Source organism: Patiria miniata, unplaced genomic scaffold, assembly GCF_015706575.1.
Source record: "Patiria miniata isolate m_02_andy unplaced genomic scaffold, ASM1570657v1 HiC_scaffold_25, whole genome shotgun sequence".
Lineage (NCBI taxonomy): Eukaryota > Metazoa > Echinodermata > Asteroidea > Valvatida > Asterinidae > Patiria > Patiria miniata.
Genome location: NW_024037064.1, coordinates 887,316 through 907,443, shown reverse-complemented (window position 1 = coordinate 907,443; position 20,128 = coordinate 887,316). Strand labels below are relative to the sequence as shown.

Genomic DNA, 20,128 nt, shown 5'->3' with positions numbered 1-20,128 from the left:
AAAAAGAAGAAAAAAAAGGAAAAAAAAAAACTTTAACGAAAACAAGAGCTGTTCCCAATTGAAATTGGGAACAGCTAAAAACTGCCATGGTTGATTTTTCAGGAATTTTCAAATGAAAAAGGGTCTTTTCATTATAACTTCCGGTCTGATGACGTCATTCGCCTAAAACTTCGCACACGTCTTAAGTGGGTCAAGGTCATTATATACACCAATATTTAGGCGATTCCGACAAACTTCGCCACAGACATCTATTCAAAATACATTTTTGCTAATTTTCAACCTGTCGCTAGAGGGCGCTCGAAGATTGCATGACGTCATCGGTAGATGATTTGAAGAATACTATCGGCCAAGAGACTAACACCGTTAAAAGCAAGTTTATTTCTATTACCACTTTCAAATAATAAGCCACTTCCGGTTTGGGCCTTTTTCGACCGGAAGCAAGGGTCACGTGATTGCACGCACACTGAATGAAATGAAGACCTAAACCTACTCTACCACTTGCCGGCAACAGAATGCTGCGGACGCGTACGGTTGATTTCTTATGCATTTTTAAATATTAAAAGTGTCACAATTTAATTGCCTATAAATAAACACAGGATGACGTCATCATGACGTCATCATTCCACAATGTTGTTTGAATTAGGGTCTTTGCTTGGACAAAGAGTGGTGTAAATGAATAACTGGCAAAGAGTCGAAAATGCCCTTTGAAAAGCGACAATATTTTTTAAATTTCTGTGTACAAAGTCTATGGGAAAAATTAAATATTCAAAAATCTATAATAAATTAGTCGATGACGTCACCATGACGTCAATCTTCGGGACACATCTTTGCTATAAGGACTATGCTTATGCAAACTTTGAATGATGTATGACAAAGATTAATGCCAAAAGTGGAGGCCAGAAAAAACATGCACAAAGTCTATGGGGTTTAGGCGACAAAAAGAAGAAGGGAAAAAAAAAATGAGAACAAAAACAAAGGCTTTTCCACACTTTGCGGAAAAGCCAAAAAATCCGGAAAAAATTAATACAAGAATAAAAAAACTGAGCACTGATTTTTATTTTTAGTTTTTAACAATTTCCCTATCCAAAAGCAAATACAGGCCAATCTATTACTGTTGAGTTTTTTTTTTAAATATAAAGTGCCTGGGTGAATAATAGTCAAAGGAGTGGAAATACGCAACAGAGTAGAGCTGAATGGGTCTCCATGGGTCTCCCGAAGCACTGTGCCTTTTTAACACCAGCATTCTCTGATGTTAACCTCTCCAACTGCACATTCTCAGTCTGTTCCAGACAGGGACTGCAGCGTTGATGAAAGTTGGCTGATTAACGACATACAAAAATGCACAATTGGACATTTTAACAAAACTAATTAATGAGCTGGCGAAATCCATCCCCCCGCAATTTGAAAACGTCGAAGGGAAGGACATTTGGTTATTTCAGCGTCATCAAATCACCTGAACACAGTGAAGAAGAAGAAAAAAAGATGAATCACAATATACCGATAACTTAGTTATGGTAAATTAATTACAAAAATACTTTAGAATTTCATGGCGAGTAGAATCCATATTATACTGAAGCAGGGATCACTACGGGAGCAGAGCTGAGCATGTAGTTCGTGAGCCCAACAGCCTGCACAGTAAACAGCCGCCGGCAACTCCAAAGATGGCTGGCGCGAAAAGGGTATTGCTGGTTTGGCTTCTAGCCAAAACAAGAGCATGGGAACTCATCTAGCACAAGACAGACAGGTAGATCGTCATGACGACGGAATGTCACCACCAATGCGATGCTGTGAATACGTTCCCGCCAAACTGGCAGGCAATAAGACCCGTCCTAACATCCCATGTATAAGTTGACTGGTGCAAGGCATAACCATAGTAACATTGTTGTCAAGGATATCTAGTGACGTGTGTCGGCTTCGTAAATGTTCATGATACAGTTTCTAAACTGCATGGTGGAAGTTGATTACTCGTCCTCTTCAGGTTATTGCTATTACATTTTCTTTCCAATTCTGTAACGAAATTTTCATATGTTCTTTTGGAGAAACGGGAAATGATTTATTCCATCCTAATTGGAGGCTTTTTAATATTCCTCTAAAATAACGGTTGATGTTTTAATTGCATTTGCGGTCATAACGCATAAAAGTGAATTATTTTTCGGCTCCAATATTTGGTCTGGGTGCAATAAAATAGAATTAATATTGAAACCTCCTTCTAAAGTGGATTTGTTTGATATTGCTATAAAAAAGGCATTTCAAAAAAGACGGAAGTATTTATTTTCGAGGAGAAACTCTGAGCTTGGCCGGGGGGATCGAGAGCAACTTGAAGTTGTTTTTAATTTGATAAACGTATTTAGGCATGATGGATTCTTCACTAATTCTACATTACGAAAGAAAAAAAGAAAGGACTACATGCAGATAACATCTCCAATAAATAAAATAGAATGCAGAAATCATAAGCCATGGATAGTACACTTTTCCGTATCACGACAATTGGTCTTAATTATATAAAAAAGAAGAAGTGCAATTCATGTACAAATAATTTAATTAGATCGTATTTTGAGGGAAAATGCTTCCTGACAATACATTATTGCAGTCTTTGGAATTGATGAATACTGCAGGGTTAAAATATTGCCCAAGCCAGGGTCAAGAAACATGCGGTGTGGAATTTTCATTCCGATTTCACTTGTCAACATTTAACAAACGATGTGTCGGAAATTTGCCACCTATCAAAAAACAAATCTCAGGAAAATATTCGGGAACACAGCGCCTTGCTCCTAGCTGGTTTAATAACAAATACCGCCGATGCAACAAAGCCTGAATATTACTGGAGCACTGAACGGTAGCTGGTTACGCGAACTCCGCGTACGATAGGTTCGCGCGCACTTCGCGAACTCAGCGGCTGTAGCATATTAGCATAGTTTTAGCATAACAAAGGCGCATTGTCATGCGATGCAAATGACCTGGAGAGCTCGATGTTTACTCCTAACTTGGGATCAAAATTAGTTCGCGAACCTTCGCTGACCTCGCGAACAGTTAATTTTGAAGCCTGCCCTTACAGAGCAGAGTAATTGCTTGGTGGATTACAATACTTCCTTTGTGGGTTTTTTGTTTGATGGGGGGTGTTTGTTTTTGGGGTTCAGATAATTCTCAGAGGAGCCACAACTGTTTTGACAGGGATCATGATTCAGAAAACAACAGCCACTATGGGGTCGTTCAGACACCGATTTGAATTCCCATTAAAACACTGGTTGAACTCGATTCAGTGTAACTTTCTCGCCAAAATGATGTCTGAACGCTTTTTTATTTAGACCGAATCGAGGTCAACTCGAAAATAAATCGGCAACTTAAACCCCCTCGGAGGGAGGGTTTAGCAAATAACCAGAATGAGTTTATCTTCTAGTACAATGTCTGAACGATTTTAGCTAAAACGCTGCCCGTTTTAGCCAGCGCAGTGACCCGGAGTTACGTAACGCCTTCTCCGTGGCGTGTTTTTCTATTAAGCTAACAATGTCCTAATTCACCTACCATTAAAAAAATCCAATTTCAAGTCCAATTTCCGCAAGTTTTCAGACCACATGGTCCGAGTTTCACATCGTGCTCACTTGCACGTACTCGACTCACGATGCGATGACAAACATGTAGATGCCAACGCAACATGAAGATGCCAACGCAACAACTTCGGGTAGCATGGGTGGCTTGTGCGTAAAGCGCTCGCCTCTCACCAAGGTGACCAAGGTTCGAATCCTGGCCGCGGATCGCATGTGAGTAGAGTTGTGCGTTGGTTCTCTCCTGTGCCACGTGGGTTTTTCTCTGGGCCCTCCGGTTTTCCTCCCTCCGGAAAAATCAAACACTTTCGATCTCAGGCTGTGCTCCGTGGTCATAATGGGTTGATTTGGCCGGCAGCCATAGGCGCCTTTACTTGCCAGCGGCCCGACCACGTTGTAGCCGCATCCTTCGCAATTCAGCATACCAGCTGTGAGAAAGGATGATTAGCCTCCCAAATTATTATTATAACAACCGCTAACCAGAGCATATTTATCATAATACACTAATATATTCAACTACCAGGAAAACCTTGGCGTTGAATGGTCAATATTGCAACGTTAATATCACGTGTATTTTCACGTGACTGACATGTTGTGCGGGCAAGTTGATGCAGTAAACCTTGAGTGAAATCTGTTCAGTGACGTCTTGTTTTAAACACTGGTTTTCGAACAACTTTTCAAAACATATTTATTTTTTTTGTACCACGAAAGGTACAGAAAACAGCCCCCAAAATGTAAACACAAATGGTGTATATGTAAGGTCGATGTACGATACTTCCAAAAAATGAGGAAATTGCAGCGGTAGACAAGTGACTGTCGTCATGTTTACCGGCGTGCCATGCTACATGACCGGCCGAGGCTGTGATGTCAAACACGGCATGGCAACTCACATCACACGGTGAGTGGCTCAGACTACATGTAGCCAACTGTGAAAATGGAAGAGTTCAGGCTCATTTTAGCGCGCAGATTTTGCCAAGGCGGATGTTCTACGTGACCGTAAAAATTGAGATAAACTACTTGGAGTTGAACTTGCTATACGTAAAATGATGTCTGGACGCTCGGCAGTTTTATTTTTACGATGGGCCCCTGTGGTGGGCGACCATTTTAACTTTTACCATTTTAGCTAACAAGGTGTCTGAATATGGCCTATTGTTACCAACTGCAGACAATACTTTAACTGGTCAACAGCCACCAGACAGCCATTGAACAGCCACAGCTGTTTGACAATACCAGCGACTTGCATGCAATACTTTATCAGGTCAATACAACAATCAACAGCCACACAGTAGCCACAGCTGTTTGACAATGCCTGCCACTTGCAGACAATACTTTATCAGGTTAATACAACAATCAACAGCCACACAGTAGCCACAGCTGTTTCACAATACCAGCGACTTGCATGCAATACTTTATCAGGTCAATACAACAATCAACAGCCACACAGTAGCCACAGCTGTTTGACAATGCCTGCCACTTGCAGACAATACTTTATCAGGTTAATACAACAATCAACAGCCACACAGTAGCCACAGCTGTTTCACAATACCAGCGACTTGCATGCAATACTTTATCAGGTCAATACAACAATCAACAGCCACACAGTAGCCACAGCTGTTTGACAATACCAGCCACTTGCAGACAATACTTTATCAGGTCAATACAACAATCAACAGCCACACAGTAGCCACAGCTGTTTGACAATACCAGCGACTTGCATGCAATACTTTATCAGGTCAATACAACAATCAACAGCCACACAGTAGCCACAGCTGTCTGACAATACCAGCCACTTGCAGATAATACCTTATCAAGTCAATATAACAATCAACAGCCACACAGTAGCCACAGCTGTTTGACAATACCAGCCACTTACCAACTTGGATCCAAACAAAACTGTCATTGTCGCAAGAGGGCGCAATTTTGTTTCTTTATATTTAATATTCATTAAATTTTCTGTCAGTGACGTGTCCCGGAAACCAAAACTATTTCTTAAGTCGAACCTGGTTTGTGACAGTCATCAAATCCTTGGATACAAAAAGAGGGGCCAATCATCACCAAGCAACTACAGACCAGTTTCCCTCACGTGGGTAGCCTGCAAATTACTGGAACATATCTTTAATCACTTGTGTGAAACCCAACTCATAAACACCATGGAAGAAATCCATCGACACCTAGATCAAAATAACAAAGCTCAGAAAGATGTGCAGGTGCTTGACTTCAGCAAAGCATTCGACACTGTAGCCCATGAGAGATTACTTCATAAAATAGAACACTACGGGATTAGAGGTAACACCTTGACATGGATCAGAACATGGTTAACCAACAGAACCCAACAAGTAGTTGTAGATGGAGAAACATCAGACCCTACATCAGGAGTCCCCCAGGGCACCGTACTAGGCCCTTTGATGTTTCTACTCTACATCAATGACATTGGTGACAACATTAGCAAAGACACCAAAATCAAGTTATTTGCTGATGACTGCCTACTATTTCGACGCATTGCTAACTTCAATGACCAACAACAACTCCAAAAAGATCTGGATAGCCTTGTGAGCTGGTCTCATCAATGGCAGATGTCATTTAAGCCACAGAAATGTCACACCCTACATATGACAAGAAGCAAAAATCATCATGATAATATCTACAGATTGATGAATGCCAACCTTTCTGTTGTACCCAATCATCCATACCTTGGAGTTGAAATTCAAAAAGATTTGTCATGGTCTCTTCACATCAATCAAATAGCAAGCAAAGCTAATACAACACTTGGTTTTGTGAGCCCATGCCTCCAACACCACAGAACAGTCAGCAGGGTCACTATGCTTTACCGCTCCATCTATGAAGAAATTGCCCTTAACATCCCTTATTACATCACCCCAGAAGAACGACAACAAAGAAATAGACATAATCAGCCCTACGCTTCCTTGCAATGCCGCACACAAGCGTACCACAAAAGTTTGTTTCCAAAGACGATTGAAGACTGAAACGAGCTCCCGAATGATCTTATTCATCAAACATCATCGTCCCAATGTAAGATATCCCTAGGAAAAACATCTTGCATCACAACCTTAATTTCACGCTTGCACGGCACCAACGAGAAGTCAAACTGCATGATGATGCCTAGCGGCGATATCCAGTCAACTTTCTGAAATTCTGTCATCACATTTTTAAATTTGTTAAAAAGTGTAATGTCACGATTCAACCATCCTTTTTTACCAGACTACCTCTCAAACTGAATTGACATTGCATGACTGGACATGGCGTCGCGTTATCGTCACCTGGGGGTACAAAGACTCAGGATCAATAGAACAGAGGATCAAGCAGAGGATATGAACCAAAAACTTTTCAATTCATTCAAGGATAACTAAGGCTACACCATGGAACAAAAGAGGAATCAAACCAAGGTCAAAGCCTATGCAGAACATAAACTTGCTACTTACTTTATCATCAATGGTGTCAATCTTAGTCAGCACAACTCCGTCAATCAGTGGAGGTTGATCCATGTCTCAATGGTGTGCTCGACTGATTGCCTGGTCCACTGCTTCGTTACCACCCAAATAACTCCCTAACCAAGAGAACTAACTCAGACTGGTTGATTTCAATCAGCTGTTTGAGCATAAATAACAAAACAGGAATAACAGTTAATCATAAGGAAATGAAACATTTTCTATCTTTGTGCAGTTCTCTCTTGAAGGCAATAAATTGAATTCTGTTTTTTTACATCGTGTTTCTACAGTGGAAGCTACGGCAACAGTTGAAAATCAGTTACAACGAGTTGCAATACGACAGCTGTTTCTTGCAGCGTGTTCTTGAAAGCGTGTTTTTCAATTAAAACGTGTAATTTGTGATTTTTTTTTAAATTTCATTTCAACCAGCAAACTAGTGCTTAAAATCTAAACAAGGATGCTTAATAACTAACCTGATGAAGTTTTGGCTCTATGAATGCTCTATATTTCAAGAAAACTGAACAAACATAACCACAATATTCTGAATTTCAAATGCCAAAGTTGCTGAGTCATATTTTGAATTGCGCCCTCTCATGACACATTCCCCAAATCAGCATTGGGACATGATTCTCATTCAGCCGGTTTCACCCATTTGTGGATGCTCCAATTGAAAACCAAGAACAAACTGAACTGTTATACACTGCCCAGTTAAGTTAGGAATATATGTCTATGTAGAACAAAGGTTCACAAAATTAATTCCCTTTCCAGTACAATCAATGATTATGTTAAAAAATGTATCTTTAATAGTGTGATAAATTTCAGTAAATATTCTATGTGCGCAAAAAAGTTATTTCTGATTTGATGACATCATCAGTCAAATGCGGTAAGTGAATACTGATAAATTCGGAGAGGATACATTTTCATTGTGAAGTGAAAATAATGTATGAAAATATGGGAAATATAATTGTTTGTATTATTAATAACACCTAACTTCCGGTTTGATGACATCACAGCATTAGAGTTATTGTAATGAACATTGTAATGGATATCATTACTTGGACTACGAAGATATGACAGGGATCAAATGATAGAATTAAATTAAATATATCATCATCATTAGCCTAATTCAATCCACTGCTGGATGAAGGCCTCTCCACTAACTTTCCATGCTTTTCGGTCCCTTGCCAGTTGTTTCCATTTCTTCCCTATGAAATCAGAGATTTCATCTCGCCATCTCTTAGGCTGTCTTCCTCTTCGCCTCTTCAATGATAATGGCGTCCAATCCGTTACTTTCAGGGTCCATCTGTGGTTGTCTCTTCTCATGACATGTCCTGCCCAACTCCACTTTTTCTTTTTGATCTCAACTATTATGTCTTGCACCCCTGTCTTTCTTCTAAGATCTTCGTTCCTTATTCTGTCTCTCTTTGTGACCCCAATCATTATTCTTTCCATTGCCCGTACGGTGACTCGCAATTTTTGCTCTGATTTCTTTGAAGGTGCCCAAGTCTCAGCGCTATATGTTAAAACTGGGATGATGCACTGGTCTAAGAGTTGACGCTTCATCTTTTGCAGTATTTGTCTGTCCTTGAATATGTAACTCAACTTGCCAAATTTTGCCCATGCAAGTTGTATTCTCCTCTGAATCTCCTCTGAATTCCCAACCTTAAATGTGATCTTCTGTCCCAAATATATGTACTCATCTACTGTGTCCAGTGTTTCATTCCCCACTTTAAATTGTGTTATGCCTGTGTTGGAATTGGACATCACTTTCGTCTTCTTCATATTCATCTTAAGGCCAACTTTTCTACTTGCCGCATCGAGCTCTTGCATCATACCATTCAGTTCCTCTGGGTCGTGACTCAATAAAAGGATGTCGTCCGCAAACCTCAGATGGGTAAGGTGTTCTCCATCAACACGGACACCCTTGTTCTCCCAGTCCAAGCTTCTGAAGGCTTCCTCTAGTGTTGAAGTGAAAAGTCTAGGTGATATATGATCCTTTTCAAATTCTAAAATTAAAGAAAGAAAACTCTATTTGATGTGCCACTAGGGGGTGCCCTTTCGGATGATGATGTCATCACACTTTTTTTGTGTCTGGTATTCCTCACTTTCATAATATGTGTATAGTAAAATGCTTCCACTTTTGACTTGCATTCGGTTTTTATTGCACTTCCGGTAACAGCAGAAGTGAAGGTCAAGCGGTTTTGTGTCTGGAACAAGAAATGTTTCTCACGGTATAGTCTACAACCTCACGAAAAAACGAACACGATACTCTATGTAGTTCAAAAGATACAGCGCAAACTATTTTGTCAGAATTTGCCCTGAAATTGCTTGTAACTTGATACTTGATGATGTCATGATGACATAACAAAATTTAGAACATCTTTGTAACATGGTACAAGTTCACACTAGGTTTCTGGATCATACTGTGACGAAAATGCCCCCAAATCCCACTTTTTACTTAAGTTTTATTACTCTAAATCTTACATATATCCTCCTAGAGATCTGGCATTTTTGTCTAGAAAATTCCTGTTGTCTTTTCAGGTATTATTTCTAGGTAGTTTTGAAATTCTGTGTGTACACTCACGTGTTTGTTTACACATGTCAGCTGTGCTATAAATAGTGTGATGGTAAAATCCAACATGACTGCCATTTGAGCAGCGCTTAAAACGTTTCTGATTGGCTGAAAGTTCTAAAATTATTTCTAGCAAACTGAGACTTCTAAAATGTAATTTATATTATTAGAACGTTTTACTAAATAATTATGAAGCTTCTTTAGATGTAAAGTTGTCTAATTTGAAGCAACTTGCAAGCCGTGATGTACACATAAACGATGCTGACTGGCTATTCAGAGCGTACTGCGCACACCTTTCAAAGATTGATACATTTAATACAAATCTTCGCTAAATAGGACAATGTCCAAACCTTATGTTTAAAAGGATGGATTCTTCAAAATCACAACTTTTAACATTTTAAAGATGGCGTCAGCACATAAAATGGATAAACTGCTGCCTAATTATGTGCCACATTTTGATACATTTAAATTACACAATTACAGGGGTTAAGATCGCGCAAGGCATGATGGGAGGCAACATGGCGCAGCAAGATCTCGTACCCATGGGAACGAGGTTGGGTAAGTCAGTGACTGTCTCATGAATATTCATATCTGTGACATCACTGAATTTTCTTCAATGAACTTAAGGTTTGTTTACATTCATTCACTACTTGTAAAAGTGAGCATTTGGGGGATTCTGTATAATTTATTCACACTTTTACAACAGATTTACTTTAAGGCATGTCTTGAAGATTAATTTAAGCCTTTTTGTGCGATATTTTGCTGTATAATTTTGGAGAAATTTAGGGGAAACTATCGCTATGTGAATTCAGTATACTGTGATTTTTACAAAATGGGCGTGGCCTATTTACTAGCGCGTACTTTTGATTTTCGCGCTGGGCCAATAGGGTATAAATAGGGCAGATTTTGTTCATTCTGGATACGGTTCTTTGATGGGTGTTGGTCTACTGCTAGCTGCAAACTCTACTGCTGATCTCTAACTGTATTTACACATAGTGCTTTGGCCAGTTTGGGGAGCTGAGATACTTAGAGAATGTGTCATCTTTACAACTTGAGTTGGGGGAGCCAACTTGATGAAATTGGGGAGCTGAGCTGAGCTGAGCTGGGGAGCAAAGTTTTGGGGAGCAAAGTTGTAGGGAGAAAAACTTTGGGGAGCCAGAGTCGGAGAGCGGATATCTAGACAGTTAGTAACTGTGATTTACATCAGTTGTAGCTGATATCTTTAATTATTAAGACTCTGACAGGAGTCAGGGGATCTTAAGATATATTTGGAGTCAGGCTGCTGAGTCGGATTTCATTGAGGAATATCAAGAGAGGCCTGGGGCCTAAGTGTATTTTGTTGAGAAGATTTTATTGCCGGACCACTCAATTAGAACACATTTGGGGGGGGGGGGAATCACAGAAATTTAAAAAAATGTATCACTTGACACATGTTTGGAAATTGATAGAATGCGAGAAGGTTGTCACCCATTTGTGCATTCCCAAGTTGCAAACCAAGTGCATTTAGAGTGCATGGGGAGAGGGGATTTACAGAAATTTCCAAAAATGTGTCACATGACACATCTTTGGAAATGGTCTTTTCTTTTCTTCAAATTGACAGCATGTCAGAAAGTTGTCAACCATTCGTGGATAACAAACTAAATACAAAAATTAGAACATATGGGGGGATTTACAGAAATTTCCATTGACACATTGGGGAAGGGGGCCAGATTCACAGAACTTTCCTTAATAACTCCTATGAACATCTATGGAAATTAACAGCATGCAAGGTTTGGACCCATTCGTGGATTCCCAAATTGCAAACCAAGTACAAATTAGAAGCATGGGGGAGGAGCCAATTCACAGAAATTTTCAAAAATGTGTCACTTGACACGCAAGAAGGTATGCGAGAAGGTTGTCATTCATTTGTGGCTTCCCAAATTGTAACAACGCATTGGGGTATTTACAAAAATTTCCAAAACTGTGTCACATGACAAATCTTTGGAAATGATCTTCGTTTGTTTTCTTCAAATTGAGAGCATGGCCAGAAAGTTGTCAACCATTCGCGGATTCCCCAATTGCAAACTAAGTACAAATTGGGAATGCATTCGGGAGGTGGCAGATTCACAGAAATTTCCAAAAATGTATCACTTGACACATCTTTGGAAAGGATCTTATTTTGTTTTCTGCAAATTGACAGCATGCCAGAAGGTTGTCAACCATTCGTGAATTAAGTACAAATTAGAACAGAAATTTCCAAAAATGTGTCACTTGACACACGTTTGGAAACTGATAGCATGCGAGAAGGTTGTTACTCATTTGTAAATCCCCCGAATGCAAACCGAGTACAAATTAGAGCACATGGGGGGATTTACAAAAATTTCCAAAAATGTGTCGCTTGACACATTTGGGGAGGGGGGAATTAGAACACATGGGGGGGGGGCAGATAAACAGAAATGTCCACAAATGTGCCTCTTGACACATGTTTGGAAATTGACATCATGCAAGGTTGTCACTCATTCTCGGATCCCCCAATTGCAAACCAATTACAAATTAGAATGCATGGGGGAAGGGCGGATTTACAGAAATTTCCAAAAATGTGTCACTTGACAAACGTTTGGAAATTAGCAGTATGCGAGAAGGTTGTCACCCATTTGTGCATTCCCCAATAGGTCTTGTAAAATGACGTCATTTCCTACAGACCAACCGCGTGCATCAACATACTGAGCATCCAATTGCATAACGCGTATCGGCCGCGTCGAAATTCGAAAAACATTTCAAGCAATAAGCGCACATGTTTGGAACATTTTCAACACTGCGCAATGCATGATATATTGCGTAAAATACGCAGTTGCAGCTCTCCTACAGATTTGGACGTCATTGAGCAAGCCCTATTGCAAACCAAGTACAAATAGCAATGCATGGGGGGGGGGGGGCAATTCACAGACATTTCCAAAAATGTGTCACTTGACACATGTTTGGAAATATTAATAATAATAATGAACATTTATAAGGCGCCGATATCCACCAAGCAAGACGCTCATGGCGCACAATACATACAAAACAATTACAGTATAAATTAAGTTAAATTTGAATAACAGAAATTAGTGACAGAAGTAATAAACATCAACTCATTTAAAAACAACACAAAAACGTGAGGTAAACATATGAGTTGTCACAGAAGATTTAAATACAGACAATTATGATGACTGGCGATTTTCAAGGGGTAGATTGTTCCAGAGTTCGGGAGCGGTGATTGAGAAAGACCGGTTTCCCCAAGAGTGATTGGTGCAGGGAACAGTAAGCTGTAGCACTCCGGCCGAACGAAGACTACGTGACGGCTGATATTTCGTGATATTGTCCGTTGGGTAGTCCGGTGAAGTTCCTTGTAGTGACTTGAAAGCGAGAAGGAGGATCTTGCGATCAGCGATGGGGAGCCAGTGAAGGGACTTGAAGACCGGGGTGATATGAGTGGTGCGTCTGGATAAGGTGATGAGGCGAGCAGTGGCATTTTGGAGGCGTTGAAGTTTGTTGATTTGGTGTTGTGGCAGGTTGTACATGAGGGAATTACAAAAATCTAAGCGCGAAGTTATAAATGCATGGACTAGTTGCTCAGTGGCCGTACGATTTAGATACTTCCGAATGAAGCCAAGATTACGGAGATGAAATCTGACTGATTTTGACACTGCTGATATCTGATCAATGTGGGACATGTGGGGGTCGAAAGTGACACCTAGGTTGCGACACTTGTTGGAAGGATGGATGTGGCAATCTCCAGTCCTAATGCTGGTGACATTGAACTTGGCGAGTTGTTGTTTTGAGCCACACAGGATAAATTCAGACTTGTTGTCATTCAATTTGAGACTGTTTGTCATCATCCATGTCTTGATCTCATCAATGCAAGCCTCAAGATTCTCCAGGGCAGACACAGCATTGGGTTGAGATGGATTGAAGGATTGATACAGAACGGAGACTGGTCAGTGTAGTTTGTGTTGGTGGGGTGGGGGTAGAAGTATCTGTATCTGGAACAAGGGGAGGTAGTGCATCACGAATTGAAGAAATCTTGGACGTGAAAAAAACGGCTGAAATGGTCAGCCAGTGACTTGTCGGAATCGTACTTGTGGTAAAGAAGATTCCTTATTCCTATGGAGAGGCTTGTTGGTGGCAGGAAACAGTTGTTTTTGATCACAGGAACACTAGGAGACTATTTCTGAGTAATGGGTTCTTTTGGCCTTACGGATCAGCGAGATCACATGCTGGCATTGTTGGTGATGTAGTTGGCGGTCAATCTCGAGTGAGGATGCATGCCACCTGTGCTCAAGCTGTCTTCGTCTGTGCTTAGCTTGGAACAATCAGTGTACCAACTGGTGTCGGACCGAATAGTGACACATCGGGACTTGACTGGTGCAAATGTATCCAAGAGTTGAGACAGTATGAAGTTGTAACTGTCGGCTGCCTCGTTGACATGGCAACACTGCATCGGGCTGACAGATGGTTGCCTTCAATCTCAGCGCACAAGAGATTCAAATCAATGCTGTGGAGATTGCGATGGATAACCATGTCTCACAGATACCAATGATATCAAGATGATTTTCAGAAACAAAATCAATAAGTTCTGTTGTCTTGTTTCAAATTGACCGGGCATTAATCATGCAGAAGGTAGTGTCTAGCTTGAGTTTATGAGGGTTTAGATCTCACAGACAGGTCGCACTAAAAAGCGTCAACACAGCGTCAACACAGCGTCAACACATGACAGAAGCGTCAACACACTGTCAACACATCCAAAACACATTCTGAATTGACCAAAAAAGGTATACTGAATTGCAAAGCATAGAATAAAAGAGAATTTCCATTGGATTGAGTTTCCATTTTGTTGTTAAAAATATAGTATTTTCACGCGAAAAAATGACCTTTAACTTGAGCGGCCGTTGTCCGCCATCTTGACTTCGCACAAAGCTTGGACTACACCATTTCAAGTAGGGGTGTGTAGGTTATGACATTATCTTGTCATAAACAACAGAGGGCGCCTTGATGCAGAAGGATGCACTCTGATCTGTGAGAGACTGAGGGACTGAGGTTTATTGAACGATGCTATCACCCTTTAGCATAATGGAATGGTTCGTGCTGCCACTGAGGCAACATGGCAGCCGATCTCTTAGCGGCACGGAGAGCCAATTTTCTTGAACTGAAAATTGCAATTTTCGGACGTTTATACCTATTGATTTTAAGCCAAAATCTTGTTTCTGTCCATACTGTATGGGTTGTGTCAATTTTAATGCATTTTAGATGTGTTGACGCTGTGTTGACGCTTTGGAGTGTGTTGATGCTGTGTTGACGCTTTTTAGTATGACCGTCACAGACTGATGTGGATAAACCAAGTTTTGTGTGCATTTACATACTGGGCTGGTGAATTTTGATTGAAGTAATCAGGGTGATGGGGTCCGTCTTGACTTGATGTGCGATTTCCAATTACAATGGGCATGTCAAAGTTGAAGTAAGTCGCATTAAGTGGCATTGTTGCATTAAGTGGCATTGTTGAATTTAGTGGGAGACAACATTGGTTCATTAGCATATCAAGTGCTGCACTGGTGCTGGAGGAACATCCAATTGTTACCAGCAGAAGGTGTGATCTACTAGTCACAAAAGATACCTGACGTCTTGGTGCGCAGAAAAACTGCTAAAGCCCCAAATGCACAGGAAAGGAAGGAAAAACTCCCTTAAAATGCTCCCAAACCAGATGATGTTACATATATTCTGGCTCACCAAGTTAATCAGTTTGTGCTAAAGTTCAACTTGACATGAAGACATGACTGGAAACACCGCTAAGAAAGAGGAAATCAGTACATTGGTGGAGAGCATGACGAGGAGCCGCCAGTTAGTAGCGCTGCACTCTATAACATTACTCATGTCAATACAACAATCAACAGCCACACAGCAGCCACAGCTGTTTGACAATACCAGCCACTTGCAGACAATACTTTATCAGGTCAATACAACAATCAACAGCCACACAGCAGCCACAGCTGTTTGACAATGCCAGCCACTTGCAGACAATACTTTATCAGGTCAATACAACAATCAACAGCCACACAGTAGCCACAGCTGTTTGAAAATACCAGCCACTTGCAGACAATACTTTATCAGGTCAATACAACAATCAACAGCCACACAGTAGCCACAGCTGTTTGATAATACCAGCCACTTGCAGACAATACTTTATCTGGTCAATACAATAATCAACAGCCACACAGTAGCCACAGCTGTTTGATAATACCAGCCACTTACTAATTGCTGACAATACCAATAGGCCCCCACCCAAAAAGTTCTGCTTCCAATTACATGGCATTTGAAAACAGGGTAATAGGTAGGGGGGGGGGGGGTTGGAGGGGGGGTTGACAGGGATCATGTTTCAGTCAATACCAAACACCAACTGTGGACAGCACTTTGTCAAGTCAGTCCTTCTGATTTGAGGCGTGCGATCACACCCCCACACCATCGCACACCTAAAAGCTTCCCGCGAAGTGTGAACAATTGCATGCCTGAATTTCCCTGGACCACAGATCACTCACCTAGAAAATCACACACCTAGAAAAAATACACACCTAGAAAAGTCCAGGTGTGCCTTTTTCCACACGCCTGTGATTTTCAAATCAGAAGGACTGTCAAGTCAAAAACAGTCAACAGCAATTTAGCACTCAGTTTTGACAGGGATCATGTTTCAAACAGTCAATACCATCAACTTACTGACTATGACAGTACTTTAACGAGACAATAACAGTCAGCAAATATTCATTATCAACAACTGTTCTACGGTTCACAGTTGGTCAAGTCATTCTCATGGCCAGTTACTTAAGCAGTCAAAACAGGTCAATAATTTAGTACTATGCATAGAATTCCATCGGGTCAAAAAACGGTCACTTGACTGATTTTGACCCGAGTAACAGCATGGCTGAGTATGCATGTTTGCATCGGAGGGTTCTAATGGGCCAATTACATAAGTTTATGGATGTTGCATATAAAGGTAAAAGATGAGCTAGTATTTTTTCTCTTTTTTTTCACTGCTAGGAAAAAGGTGCTTAGGACAAATTCAGTTTCTAATAGGCATTTCCAGTTACATTATTAAGCCATTTTACATTGTTGTCAAACGAGAATATCAGTTTACAAAATGGCTTCAAATTTATGATGTGATTAGGGTAATGTATAAACAGGGAGAGACATTTTGTGACAAATGTCCAGCCTGTATGTACGTTTAAATCCTCATTATAAAATATCAAATAATTCTTCACAATGACTCTGAGTTTTCTAGGTTTTGACTGATAGCATTCCTCCAGGGTACATCTTCACAATGACTCTGAGTTTTCTAGGTTTTGACTGGGTTATCATTATTAAGAAATATCTGAAAGGTAGAGCAAGAGGTGGGGGGGGGGAAAGAAATGATCGAATTAACCCCACAAAGCAGTGCCCCACTACCAGCACACTACCAGCACTCTTTATTTGTGGGAGAACATAGAAGAGCGCCAGATCACCCATTTTGATAACTTGTTTCTGCTTATTCTTTAGGTACATGTAACTAAAAACTAACCTCAAGAATCAGTAATGGGTAGCCCAGCAAGCAGGTCATCCGTTCAGGGCTCGAAAGGGGAAAGAAAACATTGAATTAACCCCACAAAGCAAAGCCCTGCTACCAGAACTCATTTGTGCACGAACATAATAACAGAGTCAGATCGCCCATTTAAATTTGTTATGTGACTTGATTGTTCCTGTTAAGAGGAGGCCTATACACAGCCTAAAAGCAGAACAGGAAGGGGACAGACCTCATTTATCCCAGGACAAACCAATAACACCAGTAAATAAAGATGTGCTTCAAACTATGTTACAAGGCTATGATGGCATTAAGTACACATTCTTAATTCATGGTTTTACAATTTGTTTTTAGGTTTTACAGGCAATCAAAAATTTAGGACAGCAACAAATTTAAAATCTGCTCTTCAAAATCAAAAAAGTGGTTTCTGAAAAACTAGGGTTAGAACTTAGACAAGGTAGGCTCGCAGGGCCGTTTCAAGACTTGCCACTTGATAATTTTTGCGTTAGCTCGATTGGTTTAATTCCTAAAAGACAGCCTGGTTCATTTTGAATAATTCATCATTTGTCTCATCCTAAACACGGTTCCGTAAACGATGGAATACCAGATTGCAACACAACAGTCAAGTATGCGTCAACGGAGGACGCAATAAAAATTTTGAAGAAAGTGGGCCCAGGATGTGTGCCATCTAAACTAGATATAAAGTGTTAACCATTTATTCTGCAAAAGTCCATATTCTGGATGATTTTCTAATCATTTTAACATCTCATCAACAGCGTGTGCAGGATTTGGTCGGATTTCAAACACTGAGTAATAAGCTGGGTATTCCCCTTGCACCAGAGAAAACTGAAGGGCCTACAACCTGGCTAACATTTGCAAGGATCGAACAAGATACAATACGGTAGCAATGCCCGCTCGGTTACCGCCACATAAATTACAAAAAGCCATCGTTAAAATTATCAAAATCTATTATGTACACCATTTCATACTGACATTTCAAAGACATACACAATCAGTTTTTACTGAAATTTTCGAAATGAAAAGTATAGCATTTGAGAACGAGTTTAATGCAAACTTTGAATACATATTTTGATGGGAAATCAAGCACTGTATATTTTGCATGGGGGGGGTGTAAAAATACCACCCGAGAAATCATATTTCATCATATACAGTTCTCTTTTTGTTTCTAAAATAAAACTCACCACAAGAATTCCAAAGAGCATTCACGGTAGTGGTCACAAGGCCGCGGGTTGACGGCTCTGGTCTAGTCTGTAGCTCGGCACGTCGGGTCAAGGCATGGTCGATGACTCGGGCCAGTCCGTAGGACGACACCCCGGCGCAAGGCCGTGGGCCGACGACTCGAGCAAGTCCGTGGGACGACACCCCAGCAAAAGGCTGTGAGCCGAAGGACGACTCGGGCCCGTTCCGAGGGCCGGCACCTCGGGAGTTTGCCATGGGCCGCCGACTCGGGCCAATTCCGTGGGCCGCCACTTACTCGGAGCATGGCCGTTGGCTAAAGTCTCAGGCCAATTCCGTTGGTCCGCACCATTCGGTCAAGGCCTTGGGGTCATCAACTCGGGTCAAGTGTTCAAGAGTTCAAGTGTTCAAGTTGCACAAGGCCGCGGGTTGACTGCTCTGGTCAAGTCTGTAGCTTGGCACCTCGGGTCAAGGCATCGTCAATGACTCGGTCCAGTCCGTAGGACGACACCCCGGCGCAAGGCCGTGGGCCACCACTTACTCGGATCATGGCCGTTGGCTAAAGACTCAGGCCAATTCCGTGGGTCCGCACCATTGGGTCAAGGCCTTGGGGTCATCAACTCGGGTCAAGTGTTCAAGTGTTCAAGTGTTCAAGTGTTCAAGTGTTCAAGTTGCACAAGGCCGCGGGTCAACGGCTCTGGTCAAGTCCGTAGCTTGGCACCTCGGGTCAAGGCATGGTCGATGACTCGGGCCAGTCCGTGTGGCGACTTCCGTCAAACCGCCACATACTCGGAGCATGGCCGTGGGCCAAAGACTCAGGCCAATTCCGTGGGTCCGCACCATTGGGTCAAGGCCTTGGGGTCGTCAACTCGGGTCAAGTGTTCAAGTGTTCAAGCGCTCAATCCAATCGAGATCCAGGCCTGAGAGTCTGCTGAAAACACTGCTAATATCAACCTCTCAAGAAGCGTAGTCACGGTGGAGTCCATTCATGAGGTGGGATGACGTTCCACACGGTAAATAAAGTTGTTCACTGTTGAAGAGTGAGAAAAAGATCCATTAATGGGGGGCGGTGTGGATTCAGAATATGTTTGAGTTAAAAGAAGAACGGAACGAACAAAATTCATCTGGAACACAATTTAAGTCAGTTAACGGTTGCAATGCATATGAACAGGATGCATCAAGAACACGGCAGTTTCACGCATAAAAAAGTACGCCCTCTGTTGGCGAGATGGAGTTAGTGGTAATACCACGTGACAATGTAGCGCGATGTAAATAAACATTACGCGCAGCGATCCCTTTATTTCGTTGGTGGATTTAAATCCCCCGCGAAAGATATAAAGATTGATTGGTTTATTAAAATGAATATGCAACAGATTACCAAATAAGGCTCTACAAACCATCAATGAAGCTATGTACGGTCGACAGTTGCCATATAGCGTGCACAAATTATGATAATGTGTGTTTTTTATGCAGCGTGTGACTTGTGACCTGGTACGATTAAGCGTTTTCGTGCCGTCATTTCCACTTCGAGAAAACATCATTTGTAAAGAAAAATGCAGTTTTGTGACACATACTTGGTCAATCTATCAATAATGGGTTATCTAGGTTCATGTTGATGTGGACGAAAGGTTTGGGTCAACATGCTTTCGTGAGATTTTAGACAATATTGAGGGTGAATAAAACAGGAATTCGTCAAGTCGCGACGTACGAAGTGTACATGCAGTGTCATGGCATGATGAGTGGGGACCTTCGTGGCCATGTTTTGGCATGATTTCGGAGATTCAGATGGAAATCTCAAAGGTAAACCTAC

General features: G+C 41.3%; 1 long non-coding RNA gene across 1 annotated transcript in view; it reads right to left on the bottom strand.

Moving 5' to 3' along the window:
* LOC119733347 overlaps nt 1-17,163 on the bottom strand; it is a 36,166-nt gene extending 19,003 nt beyond the window's left edge. Inside the window, exons 1-2 of the long non-coding RNA XR_005271788.1 lie at nt 17,122-17,163; nt 6,983-7,148 (exon numbers count right to left, since the gene is read on the bottom strand). This is a non-coding gene — a long non-coding RNA (uncharacterized LOC119733347). The remainder of the gene's footprint in view (nt 1-6,982; nt 7,149-17,121) is intronic.
* Between the last annotated feature and the right edge of the window lie 2,965 nt (nt 17,164-20,128).